Here is a 20700-nt window from a genome sequence, read left to right on the forward strand (position 1 = left end):
TACAGAACGAACGGGTGATCCACCTTGCACAATATTGTGGACATCTGGAAAATGTAAATAAATCAACGAACCACATAAAAACAAACTAATTACATGTTATAACATATATAGGCTACATAGTGGGATAATTCGCATAGATGGCAGTAGCCTAATACATTTTCTATTTGTTCCAAGGGAATCGTATTCTTGCCTAACATTTGATTTTGAAAAAGTTTGAATTAGGCTATTACTGTTATATATATATTACTGTAGCCTAATTCAAATTTATATATTACGATTATGCTTCCGTTGTAAAAAAAAGAAAAAAGATTATGATAAACTTTCATAGCGCGTTGGGCTGTTCCATAGGGCGGCGCACAATTGGCCCAGTGACGTCCCGGTTAGGGGAGGGTTTGGCAGGGGAAGGCCGTCTTTTTAAAATTCGAATTTGTTCTTAACTGACTTGCCTAGTTAAATAAAGGTTCAATAATAAAAAATAAAAAAAACATCTATGGGTGATGCTCGTTTTTGGATAGAGAAGTGCCTAATACACATGTTGTTGTTTTATTTTTTTCTTCATTTTTTGTAATTATTTGTTAGTATTTTCTTGTATTATTATTTTTTTTCAATACAAGTGTTTGCCACAGGGGACGTCCAATAACTACACCGGTGTTTTACTGATAAGGCAAGTCGGTAGGATACAGGCTGTAATGGACTACCAGGGGTATTAGAGGAATAATATAATCAATTATACAAATTCAGGAGCTAATCAGAGAACAGTAGACAGTTGGAAAATAATTAATGGCACGGACCCGGTGATGCCAACGCGAACCCACCTGACAACGCAAACACAGCAGGATCAAACTCAGCCTCGACAGTGAGTAGGCTAGCCACAATAAATCTATCTTCATTATTGACTTATTCCGTAACAGCTATGTTTTCAAATGTTTCAAGGGGACATCCAATAGTCATTCGGGATATTACGGATATAATATTATCTTCTTCAACTGCAGTATCAAAAAAGGGCGAAAAATGTATCAGGTGAGGTATTCTTATGTAAAAATTATGTAATATAAATGATTATATTAAATAAGTATATAACATTACATTCCGCATATAGTTTCGTTTTATGCTCCTTTCCCATCATAATATTCCAGTATTTCTGGTTCCAATGATGGGGAAGGGATAGATGTACGTATGCGCACATGGACAAACGTTTTTGTTATTTTTGGGTGTACAAGAATAGTGTATGCATGCGTTAATGAGTTTCAGTACCACACCTCTGGGCTGGTAAACCCCCTTGGCATTTAAGATTATGAGGCTTATTAAATGTCTAAGTAGGGGGAGGCATTTACATTACCCTCTCTCTCCTCCCTCTCACCCAGTTCAGATGGGTTCACCATGATATCACCCATTGAATCGCGACGGAGTAAACTACACATGAGTAAGTCTCATCATAGCATTGTTATGATATCTCCCCAGCTATCCCTTCCTCCACACCTCCATCTACAGTATACCTCTATTACCCCTCCTTCCCTCCATCCCTCCCTCTAGTCTTGTTACCGGTAATAGTAGTAGTAATAAAATATTATAATGTACTCACCATCCTGTCTAAACCTGCAGTGGTTCAGAAAGAAGAGGAGGACATACAGAGAATCTAGGTGTGCGCACACACATTAATAATTTAATCTTCTCATACATGTATCTGTATAAGGCGGTGCTGTGAGGCCAAGGAGAGGCACCTGGTGGAGTTAAGCCAAGCTAAACTGCAGAAACAGGTATTCCATCGTCACATTTTAAAGTAAAGACTTAATTATTAGATTATGTCCAGAGAAATTGTATATACCATCACACTTGTGCAATGGGCATGGAATGTAAAACACTCACATTCTACTCATCTATTAATGATGCCTTCTAAATAGCCTTTAACAGACAGAATGAGTAAATTGTCTACTTGTGTTGTGTGTTAAGCTGAGAAAAGAGGAGATGGACCGGCAACGGAGACAGGCAGAGGAAAAGGAGTATGAGGATGAAGGCTAAACAGCAGGAGAACGTCAGAGAGTGTTAGCAATGTACAAATAAATCACTTATTGACTGTCACTGTATTGTTCTTCAGGTATTCTCTCTGTAATACCATTTCAAGCCAATAGAGGACACTGCAGACAGCTGGCACACTGAAACAATCCTAGATATGGTGATTGAATGAGAGAGAAATAGAGAGACGGAGAAAAAGATATCCACACCCATAGGAGAGTTTCCAGGAATTACATGTTACAGCAGAGAGAGCTGTTCGACATGCTTGGACCTGGCCTCCTGAGTAGCACAGTGGTCTAAGGCACTGCATCGCAGCTTGAGGTGTCACTATAGACCCGGGTTTGATCCCAGGCTGTCTCACAGCTGGCCATGACTGGGAGACACATGAGGCTGCGAGAAATTGTCCCAGTGTTGTACAGGTTATGGGAGGGGCTGGCCAGCCAGGATTTCCTTGTCCATTGCGCTCCAGTGACTCCTTGGGCTCCTGCAAGCTGGACGCTGTTTCCTCTGACACATTGGTGCGGCTGGTTTCCAGGCTACGAGTGTCAGGAAGCAGTGCGGCTTGGCAGGGTCGTGTTTTGGAGGACGCATGGCTCTCTTGAGTCCGTAGGAGAGTTGCAGCAATGGGACAAGGAGAAAAAGGGGTAAAAAATAAATAAAAAATACATATTTGGCTGGCTCCCTCTGGTTAATACTGACAGAGCTTTCCTACAGTTTATTTTAATAACTCTGGTACCATTTTCATAAATATGTGGTGAATTTTCAAAACTGGTAACACCAGCCAGTCTTGCATTCAAACATTTCATTGTGCATTCATTTTGTTTATAGACATCTTTCATGATACAACCATTGATCCAAAATATTTGTTTATAATGAGTACATTGGTTTAAATTACCAAAACAGAACATAATGATATCTTCTGAATTTAGTTATTATAATAATCCAGTTAATCCAATAGCAAACTAATTTGAAAGAAGCATAATGTTTAGCAGACGCTAGTTTGCATCAAGCCTGTCTTGAGCATTTGGCCATAGGTTCTCATCAAAATCGCAGTAAATATCCACATTTTTCATGCACCAGGGGAAACATCTTTTGGCATGGTGAATCCAAGCCTTACATAGGTCTGGATTGAAATCATTGCATGCCTCATCCAATGCCTGTAAGTGTGTGGTACGCTCATGGGGATCTTCCACCTGTATAGTAATTGTATTGTACATATTTATTGTAGTGGTCATGTATGTGGCTCAGTTCATTAGAGCATGGCACTGGCAACCCCAGAATTGTGGGTTTGATTCCCACTGGGGTCACATACCAAATTGTATTTTTATTTATTGAACCTTTATTTAACTAGGCAAGTCAGTTAAGAACAAATTCTTGTTTAAAATGACGGCCTACACCGGCCAAACCTGGACGACGCTGGGCCAATTGTGCACCACCTTATGGGACTACCAATCACGGCCGTATGTGATACAGCCTGGAATAGAACCAGGGACTGTAGTGACGCCTCTTGCACTGAGATGCAGTGCCTTAGACCTCTGTATCGGCCAATATAATTTCAATAAAGCAGTGTGAACCCCCACCCCCATCAAAAATACCCCAGCAACTTCATTTTGGATGCATGTTTACTGTATAGGGGATGCATTTCTTTCTTGTTTAGGACTTTCTGGATAATTGGTATTATATTGTATTACTGCACTGTGGGAGCTAGAAACACAAGCATTTTGCTGCACCTGCTGTAACATCTGCTAATCTGCGTACCCGACCAAGACACTTTGGTTTGTAACATACAGTACATCTCTGATCTTGTAAATATCCAAGATTTTTTTTACTGTGAAGTAAAATCATAATAGTCATCAAAGTAGTTCTCAAAATCTGTAGAAGACAAAACAGTTTACATGTCAAATCTGTAGGTTTACCAAACGTTTAAGTGATTATGAATTAAGAGCCGTTGGTTTATGTAACAGTAAAATGTATTTTAACAAAAGATAAGAGAATCACATCAAAAGTAATGTGAGCATTGCATTGTGTATGGCAATTCTTTTTTACATGTTATATTAACATCTACTGCAATGGGAAACATGTATTTCTAGATGAAACACTGATTAGGTTTGGTGAAAAAAGGGACTGTATGATTTTGTGTGTTTTACTTAGTCAATTGAAAATGTGCTTAAGAGTTTTGAAACAACTGCCTTTATGATGATCTGTTTTTAGTTTTGTACTAAGAGTTGTGATGTACCACATACTTCTGAAAATGTCACTAAAGCGATTAAAACAAGAGATGTGGTTACTGAGCCTTTGAAGGGAGCCACCTAAAAAGTCAACCATGTTTCTCTAGACAACCCGGTCCAAGGTCGTGACTCAAAGTTCCAGTCTGAGAGACAGGAGGAGAGGTGTAGATGGGAAGTAATCCATCAGGACAACGTCAGGTCAGCACTTTGTGAAGGAACTTGTAGCAGACATCAGAGTAGAGTTTTTTTTACATGAATCACTCAACCATGATACAGTGCACTCAGGAACTATTCAGACCGCTTGACTTTTTCCACATTTTATTATGTTACAGCCTTATTCTAAACTAGATTTTTTTTAAATCCCTCATCAATCTACACACAATAACCAATAATGAAAAAGATCAACTTTTTTTGGGGCAAATGTATAACAAAAAGTGGAAATATCACATTTACATTGGGGTGGCAGGGTAGCCTAGTGGTTAGAGCGTTGGACTAGTAACCGGAAGGTTGCAAGTTCAAATCCCTGAGCTGACTGACAAATCTGTCGTTCTGCCCATGAACAGGCAGTTAACCCACTGTTCCTAGGCCATAATTGAAAATAAGAATTTGTTCTTAACTGACTTGCCTAGTTAAATAAAGGTAAAATAAGTATTCAGATCATTTACTTTGTTGAAGCACATTTGGCAGCGATAACAGCCTCGAGTCTTCTTGGGTATGAAGCTACAACATCTGTATTTGGGGAGTTTCTCCAATTCTTCTCCGCAGATCTTCTCAAGCTCTGTCAGGCTGGATGTCGCCACTGCACAGCTATTTTCAGGTCTCTCCAGAGATGTTCTATCAGGTTCAAGTTCGGGCTCTGGCTGGGCCACTCAAGGCCATTCAGAGACTTGTCCTGAAGCCACTCCTGTATTGTCTTGGCTCGTTGTTCTGTTGGAAGGTGAACCTTTGCCTCAGTCTTTGATCCCGAGCGCTTTGGAGCAGGTTTTCTTCAAGGATCTCTATGTCCTTTGCTCCGTTAATCTTTGGCTCGATCCTGACTAGTCTCCCAGTGCCTGCCGCTGAAAAACATCCACACAGCATGATGCTGGCACCACCATGCTTCAACGTAGGGATGGTGCAAGGGTTCTGATAGACATGATGCTTGGCATTTAGGCCAAAGAGTTCATCTTTGGTTTCTTCAGACCAGAGAATCTTGTTTCTCATGGTCTGAAAGTCCTTTAGGTCCCTTTTGGCAAACTCCAAGACGGGCTATCGTGTGCTATTTATTGAGGAGTGGTTTCCATCTGGCCACTCTACCATAAAGGCCTGATTGGTGGAGTGCTTGCAGAGATGGCTGTCCTACTGGAAGTTTCTCCCATCTCCACAGAGGAACCCTGGAGCTCTGTCAGAGTGACCATCTGTTCTTGGTCACCTCCCTGACAAAGGCCCTTCTCCCCCGATTGCTCAGTTTGGCCAGGCAGGCAGCTCTAGGAAGAGTCTTGGTGGTTCCAAACTTCTTCCATTTAAGAATGATGGAGGACGCTGTGTTTTTAGGGACCTTCAATGCTGCAGAAATGTTTTGGTCCCTTCCCCAGATCTGTGCCTTGACACAATCCTGTCTCGGAGCTCTACGGACAATTCCTTCGACCTCGTGTCTTGGTTTTTGCTCTAACATGCACTGTCAACTGTGGGACCTTATATAGACAGGTGTGTGCCTTTCCAAATCATGTCCAATCAATTGAATTTACCATAGGTGGACTCCAAGTTGTAGAAACATGTCAAGGATGATCAATGGAAACAGGATGCACCTGAGCTCAATTTCAAGTGTCATACTTATGTAAATTTTTGACTTTTTATACGTTTGCAGTAAAAAAAAACAGTTTTTGCTTTGTCGTTATGCGGTACTGCGTGCCTATTGATGAGGGATTTAAAAAATCATTTTAGAAGAAGGCTGTAACGTAACAATGTGGAAAAAGGGAAGGTGTCTGAATACTTCGGGATCCACTGTATTATTGCAGGTGCGTAGGAGAAAAAACAATCAGTAGAAAGCAGAAACATTGCACTTTAATGGATGTTTATTTGAAAGTACAGAGTGTCATATGCAGGCGTCTCTTCTCTAAAAGCATACTAATATGAACCACGAGCCCTAAAGCACCACACACAGTTTTGTTTTGGAACCTTGACTACTCTCAAACCCCTCTGGAGGAACAGTTCTGTTTGATGTCTCACCACTGGCCCGAGAACAACGAACATGGCACAACAACACACTTGGAGAACTGTACAATACAAACATGTAGAAACACTACAGACAGTGGGAGCAGGGTAGAGTTCAGGGGTAGAGAGAGGATAGGAGGTTACAGAGAATAGATTATCAGACCCTACAGAGAGAGATGGGACAGAGGATAGGAAAAAGGATGAGTACAGTAATAGTCAGACCAGGACAAACAAACTGGACGACCCCGTTAAACAACATCCTGCTGTGGGGAGAATCAGGAGTGTCTGCAGAAATCACAGTGATTTCACAGCTGTAACGTGTGTGTGTGTGTGTGTGTGTGTGTGTGTGCATGTTCTTCAAAAGGACAGAGCAGCTCCTTCAGAGGGTGGAGAGGTCAGACGCAGCTCCAGTGGCATTGACTAGTGCCTCACACACATCACCCTTGGTAAGACTGCTGTGTGTGTATCCTCGACAGGGCCCTGGGTTCAGGCCTGTCTCGGAGCTGTGGCTGTGAGGCTGGGGGATCATTTATACCGATGGATCCGTCTTATCCATTAGTAAACATGCTCTAGCGCTCTCATCAATTGGGGTGGAGTGGTGATAAACTCAGCCCCAGAACGGTTGGTCCAGCCCAGCCCAGGGAGAGGACCGCTACTATTATCCACTGGTCAGAGCCAGAGGAGTGTGTGTGTGTGTGTGTGTGTTAGAGAGAGCCAGGGCACAGAGGGGCTTTAGAGGCTATGATTGCATTTGAGTAAGTATAAATAAATACGCACTAGAAACCTTGCAATTTCTGTCTCTATCTCCCTTAATCTCTGTGTCTGTCTTTCTTTCTTTACCCTCACACTCCTCCTCCTAGCTGTTTCTCCATCTCTCTCTATCACCCCCCTATTTTCATAATTTGATGGTTAGAGGAAGGGAGTTAGTGGGCTGAGAGGCTCACAGAGTTCAAGGGACTTCCCAGAGTTCACAGAAAGTACATAGAGATGGATAGAGATAGAAAGAGAGAGAGAGCGAGATGAAGAGAGAGAGGAGAGAGCAGGAGTCTACAGACAGACCAAGGGTGGAATAACCTGCATAGTTCCTGTGAAAGTACCTGGAAGGACGCCAGGCTGTCAGCCAATGAGAGACGAGGATGCAGGAAGACCTGCCAATCACAGAGGTCATCCATGCTATGTCATCCAGGTTGCTATGTCAACCAGCTCCATAACAACCACTCAATCTACCTGGGGAGGAAGGATAGATAGACCACAAGCATCATAGCTCAATGTGTGTAACATACTATTATTAACATTTAGTGTGCTAATAATAATACTGTTCATGTTTCCTCTGGTTTCAGAGGTGTTGTGTCATGGGGATGCTGCAGACAGAGGAGAGCCGAAAAGAAGGGCCCCAGGGCAGGGTTTGAGTATGTGTTGTTAGGGAGGGGTTTCATACTGTACCGACCGACAACGGTATTATGTGGCAACCAGTGGTGTAAAGTACTTTAGTAAAAATACTTGAAAGTACTACTTAAGTAGGTTTTTGGGGTATCTGTACTTTACTTTACTATTCATATATTTGACAAGTTTTACTTCACTACATTCCTAAAGAAAATCATCTACTTTTTACGTCATACATTTTCCCTGACACCCAAAAGTACTCGTTACATTTTGAATGCTTAGCAGGACAGGAAAATGGTATAATTCACACACTTATCAAGAGAACATCCCTGGCTATCTCTACTGCCCCTGATCTGGCGGACTCACTAAACACATGCTTCATTTGTAAATGATGTCTGAATGTTGGAGTGTGCCCCTGGCTATCCATAAATAAATACAGTTTTAAAATGTTGGTGTCTGGTTTATAAGGAATTTGAAACAATTTTTACATTTACTTTTGATACTTCTGTATATTTAAAAGCAAATACTTTTAGACTTTTACTCAAGTAGTATTTTACTGGATGACTCACTGTTACTTGAGTCATTTTCTATTAAGGTATCTTTTACTTTTACTCAAGTATGAAAATTGGGTACTTTTTCCACCACTGGTGGCAACTGACATCTTTGTTGAAATGGCACACGCAGCTCCTGTGGTAGATAGACAGACAAAGGAAATGTTTTCTTGTGTGGCTTTTCTCATTGTTGGACAAGTTATTCTCTTTTCCATTATTCCTCACATTATTGTGAGAGTTAGCAGTGCCAGGAGGGAGGGAGGGAGGGAGGGAGGAAGGAAGGGAGAGAGGGAGAGAGAGAGAGGACAGGGAAAGAGGGTTACCAGAAGAGAAAGGGGGATTCCTCTCACTGAAGTGTAGGAGAACCCAAAATAACAGTAACATCACGACAGTAGGTTACAATACCCTTGTCAGCTCTGTGGAGACAGACAGACAGACAAACGGAGTAATGTGTGTAGTAGTAGAGATCCTACATTCTATTCATATATTCTCTACTGGTTTTCTCTGAGAACATGGTACACTCTTAGAAAAAAGGTGCTATCTGGAACCTAAAAGGGTTCTTTGGCTGTCCTCATAGGATAACCATTTGAATAATTATTTTTGGTTCCAGGTAGAACCCTTTTGGTTCAAAGTAGAACCCTTTCTTGTTCCATGTAGAACCCTTTTCACAGAGGGCTCTACATGGAACCCAAAAGGGTGGTACCTAGAACCAAAAATGGTTCTCCTCTTGGGACAACCAAAGAACTCTTTTGGAACCCTTTTTTCTGAGTGTAGTGAAGGTGTGTCAGGATGTCTGTGTGTGTTCCTGCTTCACTCTCCACTGAACTAGTCCTCTGGAGGTGCTCCAGACTACAGTACAGGATCCATCCAAGCTAAACCAACGTCACAGACACAGTGATCAAAGACTCTGAACAGGAAGGGGAGAGCCGGGGGAAGAGAGTGTGGTTGATGTGGTCTCTACAGTGTTACTGGGGGATTTGTTGTTCTATCAGAGACGGCAGACTAATATTCTCATGTCCTTTAGTGAGGAGTATGTGCACTCCCCCAGAGGAGTCTGAGGACAGAGAGCCTGACTCCAGAACACAACATACTGTATCCCTTCATCCTTTCAGATTCCCCCTCGCTCTCTCTCACTCTTTCGCTCTCTATTCAATTTCAATTTAAGGGGCTTTATTGCATGGGAAACATATGTTTACATTGCCAAAGCAAGTGAAGTAGATCTCTGTCTATCTCTCACATTCTCTCTCTCTCTCCCTCTCTCTCTGCCTGTGTTAAAGCAGAGGCCTTTTTAAACCCACCACCCCCCACATTTGGGGGACTTGACTCTTTTTTGTTATCAAAACATTTATTTATTAATATTTTACTTTGCAAATATCTTTTTTTGCTTGGAAACGTCTTTGTTGTTGATGTCTTTTCTTTTCTCTTTTTGGTGTATTTCTTTCCTTGTCTTTTTTTCTTCTTCTTTTTTTCAATCATAGTCATTTAACAGCATTGATAGACATTACAAATAACCATCCCACAATAGGAAAGTGGGAGCTAAAGGTTCATGGTCCCACAGACTACATGCCACAACTCCCCCAGAACACCCCACCCTCTCCACTACCCGCTTCCTTGTGTTCCTCTCCTTCTGACCAGAGTCCAGGAGTACAGGGAGGGGAGGAGAGAGGAGGAGAACACAGCAAGACAGCTGAAGAAGGGGGAACAGAGGATGAAGGTACCTTGTGAAATATATATATATATATTTTTCATCTAATTTATTGTACATTTACAATGATATAAGGATATGGTCAATGACCAGATAGTTTTTCCCAAAATGACTTACAGTTAACACACATATGTTGACTATATGTTAACTGGGCAGGAAACAAACCATTGCTAACATGTTAACTGTGAATGTAGCCTAAGCAGAAAATCAAAGCATCAAACTACACTCCAGTATACAAAGCAGTTCTAGTCGATCAACTAACAGTTCAGCCACAACATTTATCAGTCTATGATTATTGTTGCATCAGTCTAGTACTCATATTATGGCTTTATGAAGAGCCATACTAGGAGATACAAGTCTTTAAGTCAAATATTAACCCTAGTTGCTGTTATTGTAGATATTGTTATCAGCACTATTGTTAGAGGTCAGCCTTTGATGTCAATAGCCTTTGATGCTGTGTGAGATACCTTTAGATTGACAGGTTTAGTCCCCTTTGCCCCCCCCCCCCCCTCTCTCTCTCTCTGTCTGTCTGTCTGTCTGTCTGTCTGTCTGTCTGTCTGTCTGTCTGTCTGTCTGTCTGTCTGTCTGTCTGTCTGTCTCTCTCGCTCTCTTTCTTGTCTTTCTGACTGATTTTTCTCTCTGTCTTCCTCTCCTCCCTCTGTGTGTTAGTCTCTCGCTCTCATGTTCTTCCCCTCAGAGTGACACCTTGGGAGAGAAAGAGAGAGATCAGGAGGAGAGGAGGACCGAATTGAGAAGGTGTGCACCTATTTACAATAATGATAAAAACATAATTTAATTGTTGAGTTTAGACATCTGTTTAGACATCCCTTGTATATTTTGATCCAGCAGTTGGCTGGATGGCCTGTAGTTTTCTGATATTATTTATTGATAACTGTAAAGGAGGTGTGGCTGGCAGCATTACAAACATTAGCATAGAAACGTACTGAATACATTCCAGAGAAACATTCAAACATTTTATAATACACACGTGATTATGTGTTGTTGCAGGGGGATATCAGCCTTATTGGACCGACTGCAGGGTGGGGGCACAGGGGTTGCATAGGGGCAGATGGAGGTACAGCTCCCCCTTGTGGCCGTGGAAGAACACAGCAGAGTCTGATAGACCCATAGCCTGACCTCCAGACCAGAGGACACCTTCACATTCCCTGACCCAGCACACAACACCTCAGAGTGGCGAGAGGAGACTGGTAAGACCCACACGCATGCGCACACAAACATTTACACACACTTGCACACTGGGTACCATTAATTACAATGTGCCAGTAAGGGAGTAAAATTCTTTGCCATTCAGTTTGACATTCTGGTGTCTCTGAGCCAAGCTGTCAGTGTGATTCTGTCAGAGAGAGAGTGGTGAATGAGCTGGCATGCTGTGTGATTGAGAGCTGGCTGCTTTGCGTGTGTGCACGAGCCATTTCACAGCACTAAGCTAGATGTTGTGGGGTTTGGTTTCCCATGCCACCCCACGGCTCCCAACTCAACCACTGTGGACCATTTTGACCCCTGGCCCCTACCTACAAAAAAATACAGTGTGACGAAAATAAAATCCCAAATTAAATTCTGAAACAATGTGTTAGAGAAATACCGGTAGTCAGGGTTTGGAACACAGCCTAGAGATGCTGTCTGTTGGCATTATTTACTGTTCTATGTGCCAAGGCATGCAGTCCTTAGATCAGACATGTCGTGTGTGTGTGTGTGTGTGTGTGTGTGTGTGTGTGTGTGTGTGTGTGTGTGTGTGTGTGTGTGTGTGTGTGTGTGTGTGTGTGTGTGTGTGTGTGTGTGTGTGTGTGTGTGTGTGTGTGTGTGTGTGTGTGTGCACGCAGAAGACTGAATTCCTTAAATAAACCCGTCTGTGGCAGCAGCCAACGCCCACATAGCAGGACAAAAGCAGATGTTCTGTAGACTAGAGTTACCTCATATTAAAGGTACACTTTGATTCACTTCCCACGTTCCCGGGCTTGTGGACACCCTTTCAAGTTAGTGGATTTGGCTATTTTAGCCTCACCCATTACAGACATGTGTATAAAATCGAGCACACAGCCATGCAATCTCCATAGACAAATATTGGCAGTAGAATGGCCTTACTGAAGAGCTCAGTGACTTTCAACGTGTGACCGTCATAGGATGCCACCTTTCAAACAAGTCAGTTTGTCAAATGTCTGCCCTGCTGGAGATGCCCCGGTCAACTGTAAGTGCTGTTATTGTGCAGTGGAAATGTTTAGGACAACAACGGCTCAGCAGCGAAGTGGTAGGCCACACAAGATCACAGAACGGGACCGCTGAGTTCTGAAGCGCACAGCACGTAAAAATCATCTGTCTTCTATTGCAACACTCACTACTGAATTCCAAACTGCCTCTGGAAGCAACGTCAGCACAATAACTATTCGTAGGGAGCTTCATGAAATGTGTTTCCATGGCAGCTGCACACAAGCCTAAGATCACCATGTGCAATGCCAAACATTGGCTGGAGGGGTGTAAAGCTCGCCGCCAATGGACTCTGGAGCAGTGGAAACATGTTCTCTGGAGTAATGAATCACGCTTCACCATCTGGCAGTCCAACGGACTAATCTCGGTTTGGCAGGTGCCAGGAGAGCGCTACCTGACCCAATACATAGTGCCAACTGTAAAGTTTGGTGGAGGAGTAATAATGGTCTGGGGCTGTTTCTCATGGTTTGGGCTAGGACCCTTAGTTCCAGTGAATGGAAATCTTAACGCTATAGCATACAATGACATTCTAGATGATTCTGTGCTTCCAACTTTGTGTCAACAGTTTGGGGAAGCCCTTTCTTGTTTCAGCATGACAATGCCCCTGTTCACAAAGCAAGGTCTATACAGAAATGGTTTGTTGAGATCGGTGTGGAAGAACTTGACTGGCCTGCGCAGAGCCCTGACCTCAAACCCATCAAACACCTTTGGGATGAATTGGAACGCAGACTGTGAGCCAGGCCTAGTCGTCCAACATCGGTGCCCGACCTCACTAATGCTCTTGTGGCTGAATAGAAGCAAGTCCCTGCAGCAATGTTCCAACATCTAGTGGAAAGCCTCCCCAGAAGAGTGGAGGCTGTTAAAGCAGCAAAGGGGGGACCAACTCCATATTCATGCCCATGATTTAGAAATGGGATGTGTCTACATAGCTTTGGTCATGTATTTCTGTTGGATTTCACTGTTCAGTTCAGGAACAGTTCAGTTTAGGAACAGTTCAGGACCTACTGCTGCTTGTCATTACCATCTGCTAAATACTTTTGCTCTCACAGCCACACACACCACAGCCCTGAAAACGTGTGTTAGTTACCCAAGGTATTGCCTAGGCTTTAGCTCAGTGGGCTTATGCAGGAGACCTTGGTCTGGTTTGAACCCAGCTGCCATCATTGTCACACATAGTTATCTGTCTGTCGGTGCAGAACTGACTTTGCCTGGCCACACTATCTCAGCCATCATATCTGGCTAACCAGTGACATGCATCCTCTCCATCCATCCAGCAGCAGACTGTCAAATGGCTCTAATGGCTCAGGGGTTTGGAGCAGGGGGCTGGCAATGCTAAGGTTGTGGGTTCAATGCTATATTTGTGGGTTCAATGCCAGGGTTGTGGGTTTAATGCTAGATTTGTTGGTTCAATGCCAGGGTTGTGGCTTTCTACTGAATACAGCCATCTGCTTGCATCCGGTAGCTGTAAATGGCCATGTTCAGCAATCACCCTTATTAGTGTGTAATGTATAGAGTACAGTTGTTAACTCGATTTGGAGGAAAGTTTTATGTTGGCTAAATGGCCATGGTGATTAGGATGTTAGGAGGATGGTATCCTTCACCAACCTGACAGTCCCAATATCCTCCTGGTTGGATGATGCCCTCTCCCTCCAGGCTCCTTACACTACCCTGCAGTCTGCCCAGGTGTGTGTGTGACCAACCAGGTACACTCTTAGAAAAAAGGGTTCCAAAAGGGTTCTTTAAAGGGATCTCCAATGGGGACAACCGAAGAACCCTGTTAGGTTCTAGATAGCACCTTTTTGTTCTAAGAGTGCACCGGCAGAGTGTGGTTACTTTGGGAGAGCCAGGCTGGCAGAACGACTGTGGAAGATGATCAGTGTTTTCTATTCTCTCTCTCTCTCTCTCTCTCTCTCTCTCTCTCTCTCTCTCTCTCTCTCGCGCTCTCTCTCTCTCCATCCCACTCGCTTTCTCTCGTTTCCAGTCATCTGTCCTTCCAAGCTGAACCACATGACCCAGCAGAGAGCATCTTTGGAGTGTCCTGTCTGACTGAGATGAACAGGCTTGGTCTGGGATGAGACTGTCATCCTAATGTCTCGTCTGTGTGTGTGTGCCTGTGTGGGATCAGATGAGAAATATTTATTTATTTAGAAAATAAAGCAGGACTCTGTGTGTCTGTCATCGTTTCTCATTACAAGGAACATTCACTCCAAAATCTAACTTTTCAAAAGGTTTCATAACTCATAAAGGAGTCTAAAGTGGAGTCAATTTCCACGCCATCTGTTGCGCAGATCCTGCTGTATGCAGAATAAATATCCAGCTTTTATTTAGGGTTTGATAGGCCAGGGTATGGTATGTCTGTCTCCTAAACCCCGTCGTTCAGAGACCTAAAGGATCACACTGTGTGTGGCATAAAACTCCACGAGAGGAGTTGTCTTGCTTTCCCAGGCTTGTCAAGAGACCTCAACAAAGGCTTTCTTTGTTAAACTAATATGAAAGGAAAAATCATAAATATGGATGATTGTTAAAAGTAGTCATTACATGAACAACTGTCTTATAAACACTGAACTGTCTGTGTTTCTCTCCTGTAGATCCAGACTTTGAGTGGGTTGTGCTGAAGCTTCAGAATAGCTTCTTGTTCTGTGAGAGATCTTTTCTGGAGGACATCATCATTCAGTGTAACGGAGACTATCAACAGGCCTATGACTTACTTATCTAGTGTTGCAGAGACTACCAACAGGCATGTGTGACAACCCTTGTCATTCAGTGTTACCAACATGTACATGGGTAACTTCAAGGGTACCTACTCTGTCATTAAGTATAACAGAGATAATCAATTTGACTGCAAATTCTTTTTACGACACTTTCTTTTGTGTGATAACAAAAAGCAGCTTTTTAGCCATTATTAGTGTTAACTTTTAGTACTCTATCTTTGTCATATCTTAGTAATAATAATATTGCGAAATAATAATAATAATAACATTGTGATACTAGATAATTTCTTCGCACAGCAATGACTCGTATTTTCCATTGTCTCTGACAGTGATTTAGGACGATGTGCGTTTTACAAAATAACTGTAGGTCACTGGGATGAGTCAGCATCTCTATATGCATTTGGCTTTTAACAAGTTCAATGTGTTGTGATGGAAACATCTGTCCAGGAAGAGATGCTGTTTTCTGTTTGTCTGCATAAAGACTAATCCCAATAATATGTTGACTATCCATTACCAAGACTTCCTTTTTGGAAAAATGGACATCAATGGACTGTTTCCTTTAATGTCTCCTATTAGATCATGTATTAGGTCTTTATGATCAGTGTGATCTCTTGTTTTTACTGTTTCCTTTAGTGTATCCTATTAGATCATGTATTAGGTCTTTATGATCAGTGTGATCTCTTGTTTTTACTGTTTCCTTTAGTGTATCCTATTAGATCATGTATTAGGTCTTTATGATCAGTGTGATCTCTTGTTTTTACTGTTTCCTTTAATGTATCCTATTAGATCATGTATTAGGTGTTTATGATCAGTGTGATCTCTTGTTTTTACTGTTTCCTTGTTTGAATCAGTATTGTAATGTTTGGGTCAGCTACCCAGGGCTGTGGTTAATAAATGGGTGTTAAAATCAAATCAACATTTATTTGTCACATGGGCTGAATACACCGGGTGTAGACTTTACCGTGAAATGCTTACGAGCCCTTCCCAACGATGCAGAGTAAAAAACTGAATACACAAGAATGATGCTATATACAGGGATTACCACATCAATATGCAGCGGTACAAGGTATTTGAGGTGCGACACTGTGCACGGTTGACGAAGCTTTGTCGTTCTATGATTCTGCACTTCCAAACAGGTCTTTGTCAGTTGACTCAAAATAGAACAACATAGAAGCCAGTGTTTGTAACAACAGATCAAGGTTTGTAAAGGTGGTCAAACTTGTCAGTTTGACAGAGAATGTCACTTCCACTCATTATTTATCAGACAATAGCAATGTCATCACCTTTATATAAATGAACAGAACAAAGAGGTACTTTCACATGGCACAGGGTTGTGTTACTGCCAACCAAAATCCCCCTCAGTCGTAATGGAAGTACTCATGGTAAATGTGACAGCACAAAGTCTTCAGAGGTGACCTGGAGATCTTCCTGTTCTCAGCTTTACTGTGGTGATGAGAGTACACCTGAACACACCTGCCATGGTTGAAGCAGCGTGTGTGTGTGTGTGTGCGTGTGCGTGTGTACTGTATATATTTTCCAATGTTTTTTTGTTTGCTATCCCTTTAGTCATTACATTGTGTGTGCGTGTCACAAAGTGACAGAGGGAAAAACGAGTCCTCTGTCCCTAGATGAATGTTGTGTGCACATACAGTTGACTACATCGTGGTACAAACCACCACCCTCAGTATAATCAAACCAGTATTGCACAAAGCTTTGTCTTGATGAGACCGTGCTATAATAAGGTATCACATGATGCTCCTCGGGCGGTGTATGTGTATCTGTTACAGGATCACACGCACATGCGCACACACACACATGCACGCACACTCACACACACATGCACACGCACACACACATACACACACACGCACGCGCACACACACACAGTAAGCAGTACCAGCAGACTGGATGATGTGTATGATCGCTGACAGGCCTTGCATGCACAGGCAACATGTGGGATGGTTAGCAACAAAGAAGAAAGAAACTAGACCCAAAACTAGTGAATAATGACAAAAACAAAATGACTCTCAGGGATATTAAATGTAGTTTTTAGCCTTAACGTAATTGTACCTGGATGCATTTATTTTACAAAAAGTGATAATATATCTCCTCAACTCTCAACTTTCAACATTTGTAGAAGAGACAGAAATGCTTATGGGGGAGGTGTTGTTGTATATATTCAGAGCCATATCCCTGTAATGCTTAGAGAAGATCTTATGTCAAGTGTTATTGAAGTGTTTTGGTTGTAGGTTAACTTGGCACATCTAAAGCCTTTTCTTTTGGGGTGTTGCTATAGGCCACCAAATGCTGACAGTCAGTATCCAAATAATATGTGTGAAATGCTTGATAGTGTATGTGATGTAAACAGAGAAGTCTACTTTCTTGGAGACCTGAATATTGAATGGTTTTCATCAAGCTGTCCGCTCAAGAGGAAGCTTCTTAATGTAACCAGTGCCTATAATCTGGTTCCGGTTATTAATCAACCTACCAGGGTGTTTGCATGGAACTTCCTGCCAGCTCATATTGCTCAAATCAACAGCATACCTGGTTTAAAAAAACAGATAAAGCAACACTTTGCCGGACAATGCCTCTTCCCTATTTCAAATCAAATCAATCTTTAGTTGTCACATGTGCCGAATACAACAAGTGTAGACTCCTACTTTCAAGCCCTTAACCAACAGTGCAGTTCAAGAAGAAGAAAATATTTACCAAGTAGACTAAAATAAAAAGTAATAATAAAAAGTAACACAACAAGAATAACAATAATGAGACTATATACAGGGGCACGGGTATCGAGTCAGTGTGCGGGGTACAGGCTAGTTGAGGTAATCTGTACATTGTCCCCTCGGGGCGAAGTGACTATGCATAGGTAACAAACAAACAGCGAGTAGCAGCAGTGTACAAAAGGGAAGGGGGGGGGGTCATTGTAAATTGTCCGGTGGCGATTTTATGAATTGTTCAGCAGTCTTATGGCTAGGGGGTAGAAGCTTTTGAGGAGTTTTTTGGTCCTAGACTTGGTGCTCCGGTACCACTTGCCGTGCGGTAACAGAGAAAACAGTCTATAACTTGGGTGACTGGAGTCTCTGATTTTATGGGCTATCCTCTGACACCGCCTATTATAAAGGTCCTGGATGGCAGGAAGCTTGGCCCCAGTGATGTACTGGGCCGTTCGGACTATCCTCTGTAGCGCCTTACGGTCAGATGCAGAGTAGTCGCCATTCCAGGCGGTGATGCAACCGGTCAGGATGCTCTTGATGGTGCGCTGTAGAACCTTTTGAGGATCTGGGGACCCATGTCAAATCCTTTCAGTCTCCTGAGGAGGAAAAGGTTTTGTTGTGTCCTCTTCACGACTGTCTTGGTATGTTTGGACCTTGATAGTTCGTGATGTAGACACCAAGGAACTTGAAACTCTCGACCCGCTCCAACACAGCCCCGTCGATGCTGTTCGGCCCGCCTTTTCCTGTAGTCCATGATCAGCTCCTTAGTCTTGCTTACATTGAGGGAGAGGTTGTTGTCCTGGCACCACACGGCCAGTTCTCTGACCTCGTACCTATATGCCGTCTCATTGTTGTCGGTGATCAGGCCTACCACTGTTGTGTCGTCAGCAAACTTTGTGGGTGAACAGTCGTGGGTGAACAGGGAGTACAGGAGTGGACTAACTACACACCCGTGAGGGCCCCCAGTGTTAAGGATCAGCGTGGCAAACGTGTTGTTGTCTACTCTTACCACCTGGGGCGGCCCGTCATGAAGTCCAGAATCCAGTTGCAGAGGGAGGTGTTTAGTCCCTGAGTCCTTAGCTTAGTGATGAGCTTCGTGGGCACTATGGTGTCTAACGCTGAGCTGTAGTCAATGAACAGCATTCTCACATAGGTGTTCCTTTTGTCCAGGTGAGAAAGGGCAGTGTGGAGTGCGTGATTTGTGGATCTGTTGGGGCAGTATGCGAATTGGAGTGGGTCTAGGGTGTCTGGGAGGATGCTGTTGATGAGCCATGACCAGCCTTTCAAAGCGCTTCATGGCTACCGACGTGAGTGCTACGGGGCGGTAATCATTTAGGCAGGTTGCCTTTGCTTCCTTGGGCACAGGGACTATGGTGGTCTGCTTAAAACATGTAGATATTACAGACTCGGTCAGGGAGAGGCTGAAAATGTCCGTGAATACACCTGAAAGTTGGTCCACGATGCTTTGAGTCCACGTCCTGGTAATCCGTCTGGCCTAGCGGCTTTGTGAATGTTGACCTGTTTAAAGGTTTTACTCACATCGGCTACCTAGAGCGTTATCACACAGTCATCCAGAACAGCTGGTGCTCTCGTCCATGCTTCAGTGTTGCTTGCCTCGAAGCGAGCATATTTGACCAAGATAGTTTGTGTGTATGCATTGATATGTTGGCTAAGTGTGCCTTTCAAAAATATATGTATTTCTGTCTTTGAGCTGTTCTTCTCTACTGATGTTCTGTATCATGTAATTCTGTATTATGTTTCATGTTTTGTGTGGACCCCTGTTGCATATGCATCATCTAATGGGGATCCTAATAAAATACCAAAGATGGATGGAGTGAGGGAGCTAGCATGGAGGGAAAGATGGAGGGAGTGACGGAGGTAGCAGGGAGGGAAAGATGGAGGAGTGAGGGAGGTAGCAGGTAGACATTAGGGAGGGAATATATTCCTGTCCAATCTGACCTTTATATCTGACAGTGTGAGACTCACCCACTTTTCCCAGGGCTTCAAAGTTGATTTAGCTCCTCTCTCTCATATCCAAACTCCGTACACACACACCCACAGGCACACATGCACACACACATTGCTGCTCACCCAGTGCTCACCCAGTCTACAGTGGGAGGTTTTAGCATTATAAAGTGTGACGCCAGCCCTTCCTGTGCTGTGGCCTGATTAATCTCTGTTCAATAACAACATGGAGCAAGCAGCTCCCTCTCTCTCTCTGTCTGCTGTTACTGGTGTCCCAACAGCAAACAGCTCAGTATCAATCACCCTGCCAGGGGGGGTGTGTGTGTGTGTGTGTGTGTGTGTGTGTGTGTGTGTGTGTGTGTGTGTGTGTGTGTGTGTGTGTGTGTGTGTGTGTGTGTGTGTGTGTGTGTGTGTGTGTGTGTGTGTGTGTGTGTGCCCCTGCATGCATGTGTATATGTGCATGTTTATTCCCATGAAATAGGACTCTAGTTTAAGATCGAAAAGTGGAATTTGAATTTTTGTTTTTAAATAATGAACAGAACTAGAAAGATCTTCACCTCTCCACCCCCACAGCTAGCCGTCACAGCTGCTGTAACTATCAGAAAGAGCAAGTTGTCATGACGTTGGCTTGATGGGGGAAGGTTATGACCCCATAAATACCTTTCCCCTTTTCCCTCTCTCTACTCTACCGATGTGACTATTGAAAATCACTTTGTTAACATGGAGAGTCTGGTAACATCGAAAGATGGGAAATGGAACCATATTTCGGTAATCCAACCAGTTGAAAATATGCGTTGGTACTTAATGAAAAATGATCTCAGATCAGTTGTTGTCTGAGACATTATTACTAATGACAGGATGTCATAAACTGTATCTTGGAAAGTCGACACATTCTAGTTATCAGATTCACATGTAATTGTTGTGCAATTTAAATGTTTAAATATGAAACTATTTGTGAAAAGATTAAATGTAATTTTAGCTTCTTAATGAGAGATGGTTTGTCAGAAGAAC

At 42.9% G+C, this 20700-nt stretch overlaps 2 long non-coding RNA genes across 5 annotated transcripts; both read left to right on the plus strand.

Annotated features, from left to right (window-relative positions):
- The first annotated feature begins 396 nt into the window (after positions 1 to 396).
- On the plus strand, positions 397 to 4465 carry LOC135547500 (uncharacterized). Of its 3 annotated transcripts, XR_010456722.1 has the most exons (5): positions 397 to 856; positions 934 to 1020; positions 1365 to 1423; positions 1694 to 1757; positions 1951 to 4465. It is a non-coding gene; the product is annotated as an uncharacterized LOC135547500 (long non-coding RNA). The 3 variants fall into 3 exon arrangements; XR_010456721.1 differs by having other exon boundaries at positions 397 to 1020; XR_010456723.1 differs by lacking the exon at positions 934 to 1020.
- Positions 4466 to 9897: 5432 nt separating this feature from the next.
- LOC135546978 (uncharacterized) lies at positions 9898 to 15914 on the plus strand. 2 transcript variants are annotated; one of them, XR_010456652.1, is made up of 4 exons: positions 9898 to 10082; positions 10743 to 10829; positions 11082 to 11281; positions 14278 to 15914. It is a non-coding gene; the product is annotated as an uncharacterized LOC135546978 (long non-coding RNA). The 2 variants fall into 2 exon arrangements; XR_010456651.1 differs by having other exon boundaries at positions 14885 to 15914.
- Positions 15915 to 20700: the final 4786 nt, after the last annotated feature.

Source organism: Oncorhynchus masou, chromosome 10, assembly GCF_036934945.1.
Source record: "Oncorhynchus masou masou isolate Uvic2021 chromosome 10, UVic_Omas_1.1, whole genome shotgun sequence".
Classification (NCBI taxonomy): Eukaryota; Metazoa; Chordata; class Actinopteri; order Salmoniformes; family Salmonidae; genus Oncorhynchus; species Oncorhynchus masou.